General features: G+C 37.6%; 1 pseudogene; it reads right to left on the reverse strand.

Annotated features, from left to right (window-relative positions):
* Positions 1 to 1,740: 1,740 nt before the first annotated feature.
* Positions 1,741 to 3,547, reverse strand: LOC102030383 (annotated as a pseudogene).
* Positions 3,548 to 19,007: the final 15,460 nt, after the last annotated feature.

Below are 19,007 nucleotides of genomic sequence, written 5' to 3' on the forward strand. Positions count from 1 at the left end.
TGTATAAATCTTTTACTTCCTTCATTAGATTGATTCCTACATATTTCTTATTTTAGATGCTATTGTGAAAGCTAGGGTTTCCCTAATTTTTCTTTCAGTGTGTTTGTTATTTGTGTACTGGAGTGCTATTGATTTTTGAGTGTTGACTTGGTATCCAGCTACCTTACTGAATTTGGTTATTAAATCTACATGTCCTTTGGTGGAGTATTTGGGACCTTCTATGTAGAGTATCTTCTGTGTAGAGTATTTGGGATCTTCTATGTAGAGTATCTTTCTATGTAGAGTATTTGGGATCTTCATAGCATGACTATGTAGTAGTCATTTGCAAATAATGATAATTTCACTTCTTCCTTTCCTATCCTTATTCTTTTTATATCTCCCTCTTTTCTAATTTCTCTTGTTAATGTTTCCAGCACTATACTGAATGGGAGTGGTGACAGTGGACAGCCTTGTCTTATTCCTGATTTTAAAGTGAAAGCTTTCAGTTTTTGTCCATTTAATACGATGCTGGCTGTTGGTTTGTCATAGATGGCTTTTATCAGAGTGAGGTGAAGACTATCTATTCTGATTTTCTGTAGGGTTTTTATCATGAATGAATGTTGGACTTTATCAAAAGCCTTTTCTGCATCTATTGAGATATCATGTGATTTTTGTCTTTGGCTCTGGTGATATAGTGTATTACATTAATTGATTTGGCCAATTTTTGTATTAAATATGATAGCCTTTCTAACTGAGGTGAGATGGAATCTCAGGTTAGTTATGATTTGTATTTCCCTCATGGTTAAAGATGTTGAACATTTCTCAAATGCTTATTGGCTATCTGAACTTCTTTGAGATGTTTATTCAATTCATTTTTCCATTTATTTAACAGCCTATTTGAAATTTTCCCTGTAACAATTTTTTGTGTTCTTTGTATATTTTAGATATTCTATGTCAGAAATGCAGCTGGAAAAGATTTTCCCCTATTTTAAGTTTACCTCTTCACTCTATTGTTTCCTTTCCTGTTCAGAAGCTTCTTAATGTGATGTAATCCCATTTGTTGATTTTTGATATTTCCTGTCTTATTAGAGTCCTATTAGTGAAGTGTCTGCTTGTACTTTTTAGTGTATCTCCTATACTTTCTTTCAAAGTTTCAGATTTTATACCTAGGTCTTACAGATGGGATTCTAAGTTTTAGTCTTCTACATATGGTTAACCAGTTTTCCCAGCACCATTAAAGAGACAGATTCTGAAACATATGTTTTGGGATACTAAGTTAAGAATCAGATAGCTGTAGTTTTATGAGTTTGTTCTTGCATCTTCTATTCTATTCCATTGGGCTATGTGTCTACTTTTGTAGCAGTACCATGCTGTTTTTGTCATTATGGTTTTGTAGTATAATTTGAAAATGGGTGTTGTGATTCTTCCAGCCTCACTCTTTTTAGTTAGGATTGTTTTGGTTATTCCAGGTCTTTTATGTTTCCATATGAATTTTAGGATTGTTTTTTCTATGTATGTGAAGAATTTCATTGCAGCTATGATTCAGAGATCACTTTTGGTAACATGGTCATTTTTAATGACTATGCCTGAGGTAGCAACTTTTTGAGTTTTTGCACAAAATTAATATACTTTTCTAGAAAAATTCAAGGAACAAGAATTTGAAGAGAAAGAAACTATTATGTTCCACCGTGAAGTTGTGTGGCATTCCACAAGTAGAATATGAGGCAAAACCTCCTGTTACATTGTACATGATGTATAAAGTCATGCTGCTTCTTCAGGAGGTGGTGACACCTGCTCTCCAGTGTGATACTCAACAGAACACATCACATTTAAGGCAGTGTCACATGTTTCAAATCAAAAAGTGGTGTTCTTGGAACACTCATCACACTGTGTTGACTCTTCCTGTTTCACTATCACATGATTTATGCCACTATAACATGAGTCAGTGTTATGCATCTGAGAAGGTTTTTCTTCACCAGGTTCTGCAGTGTGACCATGGGTCTCTAGATAATGGCATACTACACCCTGACCTAACTCCACAAAATCTACTTTTTTGTAGCTGCCAAGCATTTTGTGAGACAAAGTTGAAATAGAACAAAAGAAGGCTTGAATACCATTTCTTTACATGGATTGATGTGTGGTACTTGTCAATGTTTACATTTGCTCTGTCTGTGCCTCCCATGAACTGGTTATGCCCTTTGATCATGTTTGGCTGCTGAACTTGTATCTTTCTTTTCAGTTTCTGGCAATAGCAATAGATGAGACACAGAAGACCAATACCAGCATCAGAAGAAGCAACAGTGACAACACTGTGATTATTCCATCTGCAGTTATCGAATGTGTCTCTTTCTCTTTTCCTGAATAGCTACCTCTGGTTCCAAGACAGCTTTGTTAATGTGCCCTTTTCTCACTGTACCTGTTGCCTGATATCTCACTAAACTGAGCTTATCAAGAAGTTCAATACAGGGGAAAAAGTTATTAAAAATACAAAATGGTATTGTCTTGGGTGTGCCTCTGAAATTGCCTCACAAACTGAAGGCCAAACAATGCACTACTATCATATTCCTAATGTTTAGTATTGGGGCTTTTAATTTGACATAGCTGGAATTAGCAAATGTAGCCCAGACCTGCGTCAGCAAACCAAAATTTATAGCCAAACTGAATGTGTTTTCCCCAAATAAATTGCACCTGTGTTGACCAAAATAAGGAACCGTGGATTCATCAAAGCAGAAGTAAGTTTCATTTGGAAGAAATTTCATAGATCTCTCATTGAGTTTGCTTATGAGAGATCGCAATTTGGAAAACTTGTCCACTGGATCCAAATTTGCATTGTCAGCAATGTGTAAATTAGAAAACATTGTTTCAAAGTGGTTGCATCTCGTGGCAGCGCTAACCAGTACATTATGCACATCTGATCTTTGTTTCCAAAACAAAGTTCTTCTAAGAACTGAAATGTAACCACCAGAAAAATAATTCCTAGAAAGCATTTGAATTTGGAGCTAGTCATGCCAAAATGTACATCTTTATCTCAAGTGTATAAGCTGGAATCCTTGACAGTGAGTTCAATGACTTCAGCATCAAGAAAAAGTTCAAGGATTTCTATAGGCCTTCTCATTTTGGTGAAGAAATCATTTGGTGGTTCTGTAACTCTACCTGCTAAGAGCTGTGCAGCTAGGTCAGCTTTTTCCCATTTGGGAACAATTTTTGTCACCTTCCTCCTCCTGGATGGTGGAGGTTGCTGTGCAGTAGACCTAGATGGAACTTGGTCAGGAGAGTTGGGTTTAGGTGCATTTGAGGGATCGTATGAGCCAGACTCAGAATCAGCGCCATCCTGAATAAGATAGGCAGCAGCATGCAGCAAAGAACTTGGCAAATCATTCATTGTTCCACCTTTTTAGTCTCCTGAGTTGTCATCAGAAAGAGGTGCTGCAGCATTTTGAGGTGGTTGTATCACTATAGCACTTGCTTCTTTCCTGTCGTCTGTCTCTAAAAGGTCAGTTATTTCACGTAAATTTAGAGTTTGAGGCAACTTAGGACTAATAATGGAATAGATGTTATTAGTCCTCATGGTAGTGTTTTTGCCTGGTGTTCTAGACATGGAACATGCATAATGTCAAATGCATAACTAAAAAGCAATAATAATTTTGATATTTTCTTTTTACAGTGCAATAGCATAACTAGTAGAGAAGTAATAAAAAATTAGTAGTATAGGATGTAATGCTGTGGAATTACATATACCTGTTTATAGATACTTCCTCAAAGATGTTTCTGAAAACTCACATCAGTTTTTGACCAGGTCCCACCAAGCCAGTATCTGCAGCAGTGATGAACTCTGCACACCTTGTGATAAGATGTGCCCTCAGGAGGCAGATGTGTATGAAAAATCAGACCTTGGTAATGACCTTGAAGAGTAGAATATATATAACTACCACATGCTTAGCATTTAAATAGGGAATTTTTTTTTTCTTTTTGTCTCTTCTTTAATTTCTTTCTTTAGTGTTCTCAAATTTTCATTTGTAGAGGTCTTTCACCTTTTTGGTTAGGTTGACCCTTAGGCTTTATTTTACCGAAGTCGTTATCAATGGAATAAACTTCTTTCTCAGCTGGTTTATTATTGCTATGTAGAAAGCTTTAATGTTGATTTTGTTAATTAACTTCTTTTATGTTGATTTAATATCCTGTGAGTCACTCTTAATAGAAGCTGATGTTATGAATAATTCACAGATTTGAAGTCTTGTTCATTCTTGTTGGTACTAGAGAACAGTGGTAGGAAATGTTATGTTATAAAATACGGAGACAGAAAATACTCTAGAAGAGGAGAAATGTTAATTACTATAAAGTTTAAAAGAAATATGAATAGCTGCTGAGGTGACTCAGAATGCATTGACTAGCAAACGCTGCAAAGCTATCAGAAATAATAAAATAAGATAAATACTTATAAGACAAATTTAAAGTGACACGAATATTATGAGTTCATTAAGAATAAAGGCACAGCTTCTATATATCCAGAAGTACTTGTGGTTAGTTTAGACGATTAAGACTGATCAATCAATAAAGAGAATTGTGAATAATGGGGAAAATCTTTAGAGTCTTGTTCAAAACCAAGAAAAAGTTATGTGTTCTAGAGCAGGCAGTTCCAAAAGTTTTACGTGTTCCAGAGAAGGAGGTACAGGCTCTGGAGTTTTTGTAACCAGGGCATCTTAACATGTTATCTATCAGGTAAGCAATTAAGCCCTGGTGGATACAGAAAAAAAGTGTGTGTGTGTAGGGGTAATTACACATCCAATCCCAGAGAAGCAGCACGCTAAGACAGATCAGGCTGGGAAGTAAGAGTTTTGATGGAATCGATGGAGGATGATGTTTCCAGTTCAAATTTTTCACCTTGTATTCTACGCACTCTTGTGCACTGGAGGGGAAATTGCTTGCATTTTTTCAGTGGCAGATAAATGGGGAAAGGTGAAATGACTGGCAGAACTGATTAACACAATGGTATTTCTAAAAGGAAATGTAGAGAACACAAAAAGCTGAATGTCAATTATGTGACAAAATATTGATTTTCAGTTGTCTGTTGAACTTACGAGATTTCTATAAATAAGAGGTAACACACAGATCAGGCTGAACCTTGACATTTATTTTGGTTTCTGGTTTGTTATTTCTTCCCTATTTTTAGCAGCACATTCTACCTTAACCTTTGAGGGCAGCTCAGTTCCTCCTCTCCTCCCTTGCTGATGTGTGTTCACCTTTCCACTGCAGCACCCACAGCTCCTCTGGACTTCACTGGACAGTGCTGCCATGTTCCCATCCCATTCTGGTTTCATATTTGACAGACAACTCCTATAAATGAGGCAGGGTTTGGTGGTTGTTGTTTTCTTGTACTTTTTATGTTTTTAATCCCTGATTTTAGATGGAGATCTAGCTGTGGTTGGTAGTTTATGCTTGTTAATTGAATGAATGACCATATGAGACATCATGAGCTTTGCAAAGACATTTTGAAAAACATTTATTCTGGTTGATGCTCGACTAACAAGAACAAATTATACAGGTTGACTCTGACACTAAAACTGTAGGCATTTTATGTATTCCATTCCAAGAAGTGTAAACTCTGGAGCTTTCATAACTAGGGAAACTTAGTATCCTGGATATTAAGTAAGCCTTGGTAGGTGAAGTTAGTCCTGGTAGATACAGGTATATCTTCTGTATTAGTACTGGCTCAAATGTATGCCTATTAGTACAGCTTTTCCTTAGCTTTGAAATTAGGTGGCAGTTCACCTCCTAGGCAGTTATTCTACTTTTGTTGTTGCTGTTAAAGCTTTTGGGATTGTTTGAACTCACAGTCCTGTCTGAACCCATGGACTATCTACTTTGTCCTGGTTGTCACTTCACGATTTCCACATACTCTGAGTGAGGTGCCTTTTTATTAAGCCCTGATAGATTCCTCAAGAACAAGACAGTTACTACCTAGAATCACTGACAGCCAGGCCCCCACTAAGCAGATTAGAGTTTTAAAATCTAATTACCTTTCATGTATGGCTTTTACTACTCTCCCTACTCTGGCCCAAGCTACCACTATCACTCCTCTCTTAGAGCCTCTTCAGTTTTCCATGCAATTGTCTTTCTGCTTTAGGTAATGTCTCACATAAAATTCAGAGTGACTGTTGAAACTTGAAGTTGCATCGTTACCTTTCTGTCCAAATCTGACATTGACTCACCGATAGCACTTGCTGCAGAGACTACTCTTTTCCCATTGTATAGTCTCAGTACCTTTGTTGAAGGTTTTGTTGACCACATATTCATGAGTTTTTTACACTACTATCATATTATTTTGATTAGTCCTCCAGTCATTTTTTTTTCTCAAGACTGTTTTGCTTATCAATGGGTCCTTATGATTCCATATGAATTTTAAGATTGGTTTTTCTATTTCTTAAAAAAATAACATTGGAATTTTGATTGAGATTGCATTGAATCTGTAGCTCACTCTAGGTAGTATGGGTATTTTAATAATATTAATGTCCACAGCTGAGAGATATATTTTCTATTTATTTGTCCTTTTCAGTTTTTTCAGCAAAGTTGTATAGTTCATAGCATATAACTCTTTCATCTCCTTGATTAAGTTTATTCCCAAGTATTTTATTCTTTTTGTTATTGTTATAAATTGGGTTGTTTCTTTAGTTTTTTTTTTTATTCTTTCATCGTTAGTATATAGATACACAATTGATTTTTGCATGTTAATTTAAAATCTTGCAATTTTGCTAAACTTATTAGTTCTAATAGTCTTTTTGTGGATCTTTAGAAACTTCTACATAAAAGACTATATCATCTTCAAAGAGAAGTAATTTTATTTCTTCCTTTCTTACTTGGATGCATTTTTTGTACCTAATTACTCTTGCTAGACTATTATGTGGAATAGAAGTGATGAGATGGGCACCCTTGCTTTGTACCAGATCTTAGAGGAAAAGTTTTTAATTTTTTACCATTGACTACAATGTTCATGGTGAATTCTTTGAAGCTACTGAAGGTAGAAAGTAGGACAATAATAGAGAAAACTAAGAGATCCCACACATGGTACTTCAGGATAGATGCTATAAAAAACTGTGGATTAACTCTTCAACTCATAATAGTAGTCAAAAAATGCCTTTTAAATGGTTCTTACACCCATTGGTTTGAAAAGATGAGGTTTTTCAGTCATCCTGCATTTATAAAGTATGATAATCAAAATAATTTTGCAATGCTTTGATTATGGTACCATTTCTCTAGAAGAGCAAATCTTTTAAAAGGAAGTTGTATATTCGTCCTTTTAACATACTGGAAACGCTTGAAGTCAGGATGCTAGGGGATTAGGGTGTTAGTCTGTATTAAAAGCCTAATTAGTTGTGTGACTACTGAGGTTCCTTGAAATGCCACATGTGGTGACTCAAACAAGAGAGAATTGTTGAAGATAGAGAAACAAAATTTAGATAGCTAAGACTTCCTTCAGATCACACAGATTGACTAGGTACCAAAGTTCACTTTTCCTGCCATGCAAATTGAGTATGTGACTGTTTTACAGCTTCTTTGAACATGATGTTCACTTTTCTGCATCTCCATGTTTTCCATTACAATACCTGGACGGTAGTTTTATATCTTAATTTTAAATTTATCTGTCTTTGTGGGAAAGCAATGACCTGGAAAGCTTTGTACACTATGCTTATAAAATGTACTGGCTAAGTATACAAAAAATAGTGTATCAGAATATTTTATTAGCTCCACTGCTTTTGGCTTTTCTTTCTCTTATTGTCTGTTCAAGCAAGCAAACTATGTGTGCACAAGCATTGCTCACTGAGTTAGTCATTTTTTCATTCAACACATACTTATTGAGTGACCACTGCATGACAGGCATTGTTCTGAGAAGTGAAGGGACTTAAGGGGTAATTTTTTTTTTTTTTTTAAGTCTTTTTTGAGACAGGGTCTCGCTATGCAGTTCAGGCTGGCCGTGAGCTCATTTTGTAGCCCAGGCCGGTCTCAAACTCGCAATGATCCTCCTGCCTCAGCCTCCCGAGTGCTGGGATTGCAAGTATGCACTACCACACCCAGTTTAAGGAGTAATTTTTATTGCATGCTCACTATATGTGAAACCTTTTGCTGAATGTTTTATATTTATTATTCCTCCTTCATGATAAATCTATGAGATAGGTACTATTTTCCAGACTTTGATAAGGAAAAGATGAGTTAGAGATATTGTGAAAATAGAAAATGTTAATTCTAAATTTTTCTATCTCTATACCCCTGTTCTTCATAACGGACATTTCCTCGTTGTTTTTCCAACATCTGTCTATGCCCTTCACTGTCCATAATTCTCAAATTTCTATGTATGCTTTTGGGAGCCACATGACCCAGGTGTGGTCTTATCTGGAGTATCAGTCAGCCATAAAAGTCAATCCAGAGTGAAACTGGAGATTTGTAGCATGCGGAGTAAATCTTCTTCTTCTCTGGGCATGAACCAAAATAGCAGCTCCGCCCAAAACAAAACTCACCTCAGCAGGAACAGTAGAATCTTAGTGATGAGACTGGACATCAAGTCATGATGTCATCAAAATTAAAGTCTCTTCTTGAATTAACTTCCACTGCTGGAAGGTTTAGTTGTATTTTGTCAAAAAGTCCCCTTTATTGTTTGAAGCAATTTCAATGGAGTTTACTGTTATCTGAACTATTATAACTGATACTTTTCAATTCTATATTGTCCTGTCTTAGCCATAAAACCAAAAACACTTTCTTAGTTGGGACCAAGCATGATGTGGTTCAGGTCCTCATACAGCAACCTCTTTCAGGTTTTACACTAGTGAGACAATGTGGTGCTTGCACATGCAGGTCTGATTTATTTCACTTATGAGTATGGTCTCTAGTTGTGACCATTTACCTATAAAAGCCTCTAGTTTATCTTCCTTTAAAGCTGAGCAATATCCCATTATATAAAAGTACTACAATTTTCTTATCCAATCCTCGGTGGATGGACATTTGGGTTGTTTCCACAATCTAGAATTACAAATTGTGCTGCTATGACATAGGTGCACATATATCGCTGTGATATGATATTTTTAGATCTTCTAGGAAAATACCCAGAAGGGGAATAGCTGGGTTGAATGGGACCTCTAGTCCTAGCTTCCTGAGGAATCTGCATACTGATTTCCACAGTGGTTTCACCAGTCTGCATTCCCACCAGCAATGGAGAGGGGTTCCTATTTCTCCACAGCCTCACCAGCATTTGTTACTGGTTGATTTCTTAATGCTAGACATTCTTACTGGGGTAAGGCGGAATCTCAATGTTGTTTTAATTTGCATTTCTCAAATGACTAATGATGTTGAACATTTTCTCATGTATTTATTTGCCATTTGTATTTCATTATCTGAGAAGTGTGTATTCATTTCAGCTGTCCATTTTTGAATTGAGTCTTTGAATTTTTTGGGGGGGGGCTGGTGTTTTTTAATTCTTTATATGTTCTAGATAGAAGCCCTTTGTCTGAGGGACAGTCAGCTAAAATTTTTTCCAAGTTGGTGGGTTTTCTTTTTACTCTGTTGGTGATTTCTTAAGATGTGCAGAAATTCTTCAGTAGGATGAGATCCCAGTTGTTGATTCTTTGAAGTGTTTCACATGCAGTTTGGCTTTTGTTCATGAACCCTCTGCCTACCCCTATGTCTTCAAGGTTTTTACCTACTTTCTCTTCCAATAGATTTAGTGTTTCTGTTTTAATATTGAGATCTGTGAACCATTTTGACTTGAGTTTGGTGCATGGTGATAGACTTGGGTCTATGTTCAGTCTTTGGCAGGTGGCAAGCCAATTTTTCCAGCACCATTTATTAAAGAGGCAGTGTTCTTCCAGTGAGTTTGTTTGGCCCCTTTATCAAAGATTAAGTGGCTGAGTGTGTTTTTGCTTGTGTCTGTTTCTTCCAGTCTGTTCCACTGATCCTCAGGTCTGTTTTTTAGCCAGTACCAGGTTGATTTTTTTACAGTAGCTTTGTAGTATAATTTCAGGTCAGGGATTGTGATTCCACCTGACTTGTCCTTGTTTCCCAGGATTGCTTTTGCTATTCTGGGTCTCTTCTGGTTCCAGATGAATTTAAGGCATGTTTTCTCTAGATCTGTGAGGTATGCTAATGGTAGTTTAATGGGAATTGCATTGAATCTGTACAGCAGTTTTACACCCACTCATTTTAGATTCACTAAGTTATCATAACAACCTTCTGTGGTGCATTAGTATTAGCTCCATGTTATTTAAAAAAATACCTCAAGGTCTCATGAATTCTGAGAGTTGCAATTGGGAGTTGAACTCAGAATCAAGGTCTCTGTTATATATCCCTAGCAGTATCACATTTTACCTTTATTTAAATATCATGTACTTAGGTATTAAGAAGAATTATTCTTTTTTTATTTTAAAGAGAACAAAAAACAATAATAAAATAATAACAATGTAGACAAAAACAAAATGAAGCAAAAACAATAAAAATGATACAGGGTTTCAAAACACAATAATGATAGGAATTAACAGTGGCTACTATATTACATATTGTTATCTTCAACTACATTGTTCAGATTACCAGCTGTAAGAATAGAAGACTGATCAAATCATTATCATTTTTTAAAATTTTTTATTTTAAAGTGTAAAAGAAGGACAACATAACAATAGGGGGAATTCACCGAATTACAGACAAAGTGGTAGGACATTATCAATGGTTGTTATTTTACCTATTGGTATCTTTAAGATAGTCTCTCAGGAAAACAAATAGACAAATAATAGTGAGTTACAGACAAAAATGGCAGGAAATTATCAATGATTGTTGTACTATATCCTGGCTTCTCCAAAGTGGTCTCTAGGGAAAACAGATTGAGCTATACATGAGTGATCAATAAAACAATCATTGACTGTTCTCAGTGGTTGTTGTTGAAAACACACAGTAACAAACACATCCATTTATGAAACAGCATAGGAACAATACAAACATTACAGAGGTATGGGCAGATTGGTAGGAAATCATCAATGGCTGCTGCAGTGCATGTTGGCATCCTCAAAATGGTTTCTCAGGAAAACAAAGATGTGCAAGAAAGATCCAACAAGTAGTTACAGCCCAAGGGTTGTGAAAAATAGCTGATTACCTCCTCATCAGTGACTCCCCTCATTGAGGTGTGATGGCTGCAAGGAAGGCCAGGACTGAAAAGACGGACAGAGAGACAGGCACGGGCCGTCTACTCTTTCCTCTATACTCATGATTTCATGGGGCTCCTCCTTGGAGTCAACGGTCCTTCTCCATGAAGGCGGTTCTACAGAATCTGAAAACTGGGCACCTCTGTAATCCAGGAAGTCTGGGTACAGACCTCTCCGGAGCCCCATTCGCTCCTCCACCGCAGCCTGTACAGTTGGGGGCGGGGGAGGGGGCGGAGAATGGCCTCCAGGGCGTCTTCCTGGGTGCTGTGCAAGGTCCTCCTGGTTTCCGGCTCCCGAATGGCTCCCGTGTCCCCAGTCAGCTCGACCTCTGAGTCGTCGGGCGTCGGTACTCTCCTGTACTCCGAGTCCTTGTTCATCAGCTGCTCCTCCGCTGACTCTGGACCTTTCTGGCTTTCAAGGGCAGGGCCAAGAGCGCCCCTCCGTGTGGCAAGTTTTCCCAGAGGTTTCTGCATGTCGGGATGGTTCACGCACGTCTCCTGGCGGGCCTATTGTGTCGGTGCTTCTCTGTGGCCTGGCGGTTCTCGACCGCGCGGCGTGGGCCGTCCCGGGGCCGGTGTGCATCTCCGCGCCGCTTCCCGGGCGCACGCTGCCTGCCTTTCCGGGGGCGGGGCGGGGCTGCGCCGGGCCAGCGAGGGCCGGCGAGCATCATTATCAACTTAAACTCAGCAAAACTTGATGTCTTCATGTGCAGTCCACTTTCACAAGAGTTTGCTGTTGACCTATCATATTTTTAAATACATATTCTGATATATCATGTAATCTATTTTTGTTTTAAATCACTCTTTTTAAGATAACTCTTAGTGTCATGAATATGTATATTGAATAGATAGATATAGATATAGATATATACACATATATATTTGGTATACTTATGTCCTGAACTAAGACTGCTCAGTCTATGGAAATCCTACAGGTGGCAACTATCTCCTGTCGTCCTTCAGACTGGGGCTGTTGGTTTCCTACCTATTGCTCTCTTCCAGTGTATCATGTTCTTAATCTTAACCTGCTGTACTGGTGTTAGAAATGTTTCTAAACTTTTCGTTTCTCTCCCTCTCACCTCTGATGCACAGAAATTCCGCTGTTCTGGCCAGCTATAGAAAAAGAGAACTTATTATTTCTCTTTCATCTCAACAAATCCAGTGAGGCTGGATTTGTTGAGATGGTTCCTGGCATTTGATGTTTGAACTTACTGTTTTTAAACTTCATTTTTTTATTGGTACATATCTGTCATACATGATGATTGCATTTATCATAGGGAATTTATAATTGTATGTATTGCAACATCTTTTTTTTTTTTCAAACCAGAAATTGAACTCAGGACCTCACTCTTGCCAGGTAAGTGCTGTGCCACTGAGCTCATCCCTGGCTTTAATTCTTTCTCTCCCATCCTATTTCCTCCCTTCACCCTTTCTTCACATCCCCATCTACACAAGCTTAGTTTCCATCTTTCCCTTCCATTCTCTTTTGTTCCCTTTCTGCTTTCTTCCCATTGCCTCTTCCCCCTCCCTTGTTCCATTTCCCAATTGAACATGTTCCTCCTACTTCCCAATATCTATCTTCCGCTGTGCTCTTTATTTACCCTTTGGGTGTCTCAGATACAAGAAATAATGTGATACTTAAACTTGTGTGTCAAATTAGAACTTAAAATTTTCATTTAATAGCAGGTACTTCTATTATAAAATTTTACAACCATTTCTCAAAGCATAAACTCTGGCATCAGACTTATTAGGGAACTTGTTAAAGAAGCAGATCCATGGGCCTGAATTAAAATCTCCTTGGGTGGTATGCCTAAATCCACATCAAGTCAACAAATTAAAAATACACTGTCATCATTCCTTCTTGGAATTTAAGAATTTTGTGGATAGTCCTAAGAACTTGTGTAGCATAAATAGTTTAAGGTTGTGGTCTCTTTATTGAAAATCCTCACCCTCCCTTAATAAAGGTTGACTCCTGGTGGCTGGGTTTGTATTTGCTGCACAAAGCGACGGATGTGGGAATATTAGTTCTGGAGATAGAAGCTGACCTTGTATTTAATTATATATGTACTTTTATGTTGGGGATGCTGGGTTCCAAGGCATATGCAGAGAAGAAGAAAAGGAAGCAAAGGAAGACAGTTTAAGAAAGGAAACTCCCGAGGAAAGATGGTTGATTTCTGTGCTGGTGGTGGTGACAGTGCATGACTTCTTGAAGGAATGGCTGGACAGAGCTGGGAGACGCACGTGCTATGAATAGGAAACATAGAGATCAATCTTTTGCAAAAGGAAAGGGTACAAAGAGCTGGAGGGAGTGGGGAGGTAGAGGAGGGGAAGAGGATGAAAAAAAGAATTAGAGGTGTTAAGTACATGTAGGAACTTTCCACAATGAATGTAATCATTAAGTACTACAAACAGGCAGCAACAGAAATTTTAAAAAAGAAGATGCTCAAATAAAATGCTGCAGGCTATGGTGTGAACAATCCCTTTGACCCTACTGCTATTCAGGAAAAGTATAAAGCCCAAAATATGTCTGGAGAGATACGTCACCTTGAGAAAGCTGGCGATGGTGTAAGAGCTGTCTCTGGGTCAGAATAGAGACCATTTCTGTATGTGAGACAGTAGCTGAACATCACAAGGAATAACAATTCTGTCAAAACTCTAAGGATATTTCAAACATATGCCAACCATCCCAGACCTTCAAACTATCTGTGTGGGTTTGCAGCGCCTTTTTGGGGTGGAAAAGAAGATAGTTGCCTGAAGTGGAAAATATAAGGGGTTTGGATAGAGAGAACTGGATGGAGACTGGGAGCTATAGTCAAGATTCTGCTGAGAAGAATGGGTAGAAACAGAGACAAAGCTAAATTCCGTATAATTTCACTTACATTAAATTAGAGGCATCTCTAATTTATCCTCTGTATCTGCCTAGAAGGATGACCGTGAGTATGAATGCGGGAACTAATACTGGTTCCAGAGAGGAGGTTAGAAAGTGGGCTGTCTGCTGGCGTGAGCAAACCAAGCTGCACGCTCAGCCCACTCCTGTAGTACTGCTGACTTCTTCTCCCATTTTGCTCAAGCGTGGTTTCTTCTCAGTCTCCACAGTCTCCCAGCCCCAGTGTTTAAAATCTTGAGCATTCGTTATGTTTTTCTCCTTTTCACATTAGCCAGTTCTCAGGTCACTTTTACCTCTTATTATCTCTGCATCTGTCCTCTTATCTCCGTTTCTGCTGCAGATAAGCACCCACTTCTCACCCACTTGGATCACTGCAAAGGCCTTCTAGCCAAAGCTCCTGTTTCTGATCCTGTTCCCATTTCTAATTCACCAGATGCTGCCTGATCATTGCGTGTGTAATTTTCACTATGTTATTGTACTGCTTAAAGCTACTCAGTGGATCTTTCTCCATTTCAAATGCAGAAAAAACTTCTTATTATGGCATAAAAGGCCCTTGTAATCGCTCCAAGAGCACCTTAAGCCTTCTGGCTAAATGGGCTCCTTGTTTTCCACATCTGAATCATATTTTCTGAATCTCTGGGCGTGTTCCTGTGTCCTTTCCTCTGGCATAACATCTCTCCTTCCTCCTAATTCACCGGACTGACTCAACCTCGGATTTTTAGTTTTCTTTGTTTTTCTAGCAGAACAATTGAAGATTCTAAGAATTTTAATTTCTAATGCTGTAAGATTCCTGTTAGTATGTGCATGAGAAGCTATTTTCATATCCATTACAATATTGCCTATTATAAAACACTAAATTTGTTAATTAATCATTAACCCATATAATACACTAAAGATTGAGTCAGGTCTTAGGAGATACAGATGAGCAGAAGACAGCTTCTGCCCTTAGGAAAATCACAGGCTGGGGGCTGATGGGGAGGCGGGACACATAGGATTAAAAGTCACACAACATGCTCAGCACCATGAAGGAGCTGCAAAATCAGCCAGGAGCTAAAGGCCACCTTCCCTAGGGAATGAGATGAAATTTCACAAATTAAGGCAAAACCTGAAGGATGAGTAAAGCTTTTCAGAAGGGAAGGAAGAAAAATATTCTATGGGAAGGAGTTAGCATATGATTATACTAACTGGCTTTAATATTATCTCTTCATTTACTAATGTTGCTGCTAACACTCCTGTATGGACTTTCTTGCCACCGGGGAGGGTTTGAGTAAATGAGGATGTCATTGGCCAGGTTGTTTGAGACGTACTCATTTTCTGGCTAGGGTGGGTAGTTTTGTGTTAGTTTATCTTCATTCACATAGAATTTTGCAAATCTTTCTAAAGGCAGTGGTCTGTGTAAGTTTCAATAACAAAATCACAGCTTTTTTAAACCTTGCTGATTCTGGCATTATCACCATGCAAAGCTTCGTGCTTCTTGAGCAGACATAAATGTACATAAGATTCGGTGCTGGCGGTTTTATTTGGGGTGTTTGGACATATTTACATTTGTGCTTAGGAAAGCATCTTTCTGATCTGTGACAACAAACTGTGAATTCCACTAGGAAACAGGTCTTAAGAATGTTGGCAAGGTTCTCATGTTCACTGGAATCTCTATTTAAATATCTTTTGGGTCTGTCTGTGAAACACATATGTGCTTATTAATTGATTACACATTAATAAAAATGGTAACAAGTTGACAGTTGTAACGCTTTTCAATGCAAGTGTTAGATATGATAAAATAGGTTTGGTTAAACTTCTGTTCTGTTGGATTCTACTTATTTGATGATGAAGAAAGAGTTTAGGGTTCACTTTAAATTGAGATAATTTTATGATGCTTTGGTTAAGCTAGCTACAGAATTAAATTACATTGATTTTCTGTCATTCCTCATCTCATAACCCCCTTTCTGGTCACTTTCTGAAGAAAAGAGCCCATCAAACCAGCAACCCCTTGCGATGCCTGGATTAGGCCAATAGAGTGAGGATAGGACAACAGGAAACTTAACATCATGGAGAATTAACAGTAGTTATTGTACCTAGGGCTGAAAAACAGAATCATCAAATTGTAATGATCTCTGTACTTGTATTTCTTTCTGTTTAGCCCTTTACAGAAATGGAAAATTATAGAAATTAATTATTTTCTTTAAATTTAAGACCATTTATAGTCTTTTGAAGAAGAGTTATTTTAGTTCAACCTTAGAGCTGAAAGACAAAGGGCAAGAGAGACGATCTTAAGTTTTTGTGGAGGATTCTAGTGGTGGAAGGAGAAATCTGCTTCCTCTTTGCCCAGAGCAGCTCATCATCGCCAGAGAAAAAAGCAACTGTATTCATCTCATCTTAAACGCATGGCAGAATGTCCCATTTACATATTCAATGCTGCCTCCCAACTTGGCCTGCTTATCTACAGTACCCTCTTACTTCCTAAAATGACTATTTTGCTCTTTCTTTTGTCTTGGTGAGTTTCTCAGAGCTTTTATTCTTTGCCAGGTGATCGTTTCTCTCATACTTAATTTGAAAACAAAGGTACTTAGACATGAACATTTCCTCCTCCTACCAGTGAGCCCACTGATCCTCTCCAATGTCAGCCCAGGCTTGCTAGGGTCTTTTTTGTTAGTATAAACATCCCTGATTGCATCTAAGGTGAACTCTTCTGCCTGTGATCTATGCTACTTGCTCTTTTCAAGGACTTTGCTTCTGCAATTTTTTATTCTCCATATCAATTTCTCTCCTTTAGGGGAATTTTGATCTGCATATGAATATGCTCTAACATTTCCCATTCCAAATAAAGAAAAGCCCAACATACATCTTCCTCAAGCTGCTGCACCATTTCTCTGATGGTTTTTACAGTCTTACTTGTTGCTCTTTACTACCCCACATGCTCTCCTTGATCATGTGTGACGCTGACAGGCACAGCTCCGTCCTATTGTACTTCAGCTCTTAGCAGCAGTCAGGATAGTTTATCAGCCTCTCCCTTTTAAAGCAGTATTTCTTTTTAATAGATGCATTAGCTACGATTTCAGAATGCATCACCCTAAAACTCAGTGGCTCAAAATAGCAACTTATTATTTCTCCTGAGTTTATGGATCTGTGCAGATAATACTGTTTTCTCTTTGCTCATCCATGTTTTTTTGGTTGGTTGTAGGCAATGTGGCTTTCTGACCTAGGGTGGGCTCTTTTGTGAGGAGTGTGGGTAGTTCTAGGCTGACCTTAGCTGGCCAGCACTGCCCTGTTATCTTTGCCCATCTAGAAATTAATGGCAATGCATTGATGGCAAGTCTTTGTTTTATGTGTGTGTGTAAATAGAGAAAAAAAGTGTAATCCTTTTATCCCTTCTGTTCATTGTATAATTTTATTTTCAGGAAATGAGTAAGAACCTAATGGAATTAATTTCTGTTTTGTAGTTTCTGATAGTACAAAGGATCAAAACAAAGGTAGGCAAGAATTAAAAACAGTTTAGGATAAGTACATGTACAAAAAAAGTTAGCTTTTTGGTGTGACTGAGAAAGCTCTCATAGATAAATGAGTTATCTCTGAAACATATGAAACCTTTTCATATGTAAATGAGGTAAAACTTGGCAGCTTTACCATCTGTGAGATGTGAGAGTTCTGGGAAAATGACTCATTCAGTTACTCCAAGATGTGAAACCATATTTGAACTCAAAAATATGAGCTACATAGAGACCAGGGTACTAAGGATAGCCAATGCTCTTTCCGATAGGGTATTTAGAATAAAAATGGGGTCACTGAAAAATTTAAAAATATTACAATAGTGAATAAAAAGGTTGTAAATAGTGAATACTACTCTTTGAAACTGATCTAATTTAGTATGTACAATTAAATCTTAAAATGCCCATAGAGATTGTTTAGCTCAACACTATTTGGCAGAAGAAAACACTAACAAGAATTAGAGGTCCAGGGAGGCTGGGCAATTTACTAGTGGTCCCCAGTGCACAGTTTCATCCCTTCTTCTGTGGGTGGCTCTACTGTAGTGCCGAGAAAATGTTATACACCAACTTTAATGTGTGTCTGAACTGTTTAGATCCTAAAAGGGATTCTATGTCCTGTATAGTCTGGAAAACCCAAAGTAGATAAGGAACTTAATTGACCTTAGCTGGAATTTATTTACTTTGGGTGTTCCACACTATATATTCTAACTTTCACATTCAGAAAATATACGTTTTAGTTTTCATGAACTAAGATACAAAACTAAATCTTATGTTGTAAGGGACATCACAGGGCTGTGGTATCAGAATTATCTTTTCATACAAAAACTTTTTAAATCGGCAATTGTACTCATTGTTGTGTATATCTCAGCTCTGTAGGATAGAGTTATTGAATTCTCCAAATCTGTGTTGAAGTGGAAATCGTCCATGACTGTCCATACTGGGGAGACAGCTGTGATGCCTACACTCTTCCTCAGAAGAAAAAATATGAGGGAAAGTTTTCCTAAGAATATCTGATACCTTTCTCTTCATTAACTGAAAAATCGGGTTTTTTTTTTTTTTAAAGTAATGGAGAAATATACCACCAAAACATGTAAAACTAACTTGATTGGTTTTCTTTGTACCAAAAGTTTTGAAAATAGGAAAACAAATGGAATTGTAATTTTCTTTCATTTATCTAATGTGAATATAAAATCATCTTGAGATGTTAAATTTTGTGATAAAATGGTAAAATTTATGAAATAACTTTTGTTTGGACTGGAATTTAAATTTCTTTGCACATACACGTATTATTTGAAAATCAAAGACCTTTTGTAGTCATGATTCTTAGTACATACTGTATACACACAGAAACATTTAAGGAAGGCACTTTTATGAGAAACTAATGTTGGAGTCACTGCCTGGTGAAAATCTGTACAGGCCCTGATGCTAAGCAACTGAAAGCAAATTCCTCAGGCTTTGCATTCATGCAGCAGGACTGCTGCTTCCA

The sequence above is a fragment of the Chinchilla lanigera genome, unplaced genomic scaffold (genome assembly GCF_000276665.1).
Source record: "Chinchilla lanigera isolate Chin_1 unplaced genomic scaffold, ChiLan1.0 scaffold00005, whole genome shotgun sequence".
Taxonomy (NCBI): Eukaryota; Metazoa; Chordata; class Mammalia; order Rodentia; family Chinchillidae; genus Chinchilla; species Chinchilla lanigera.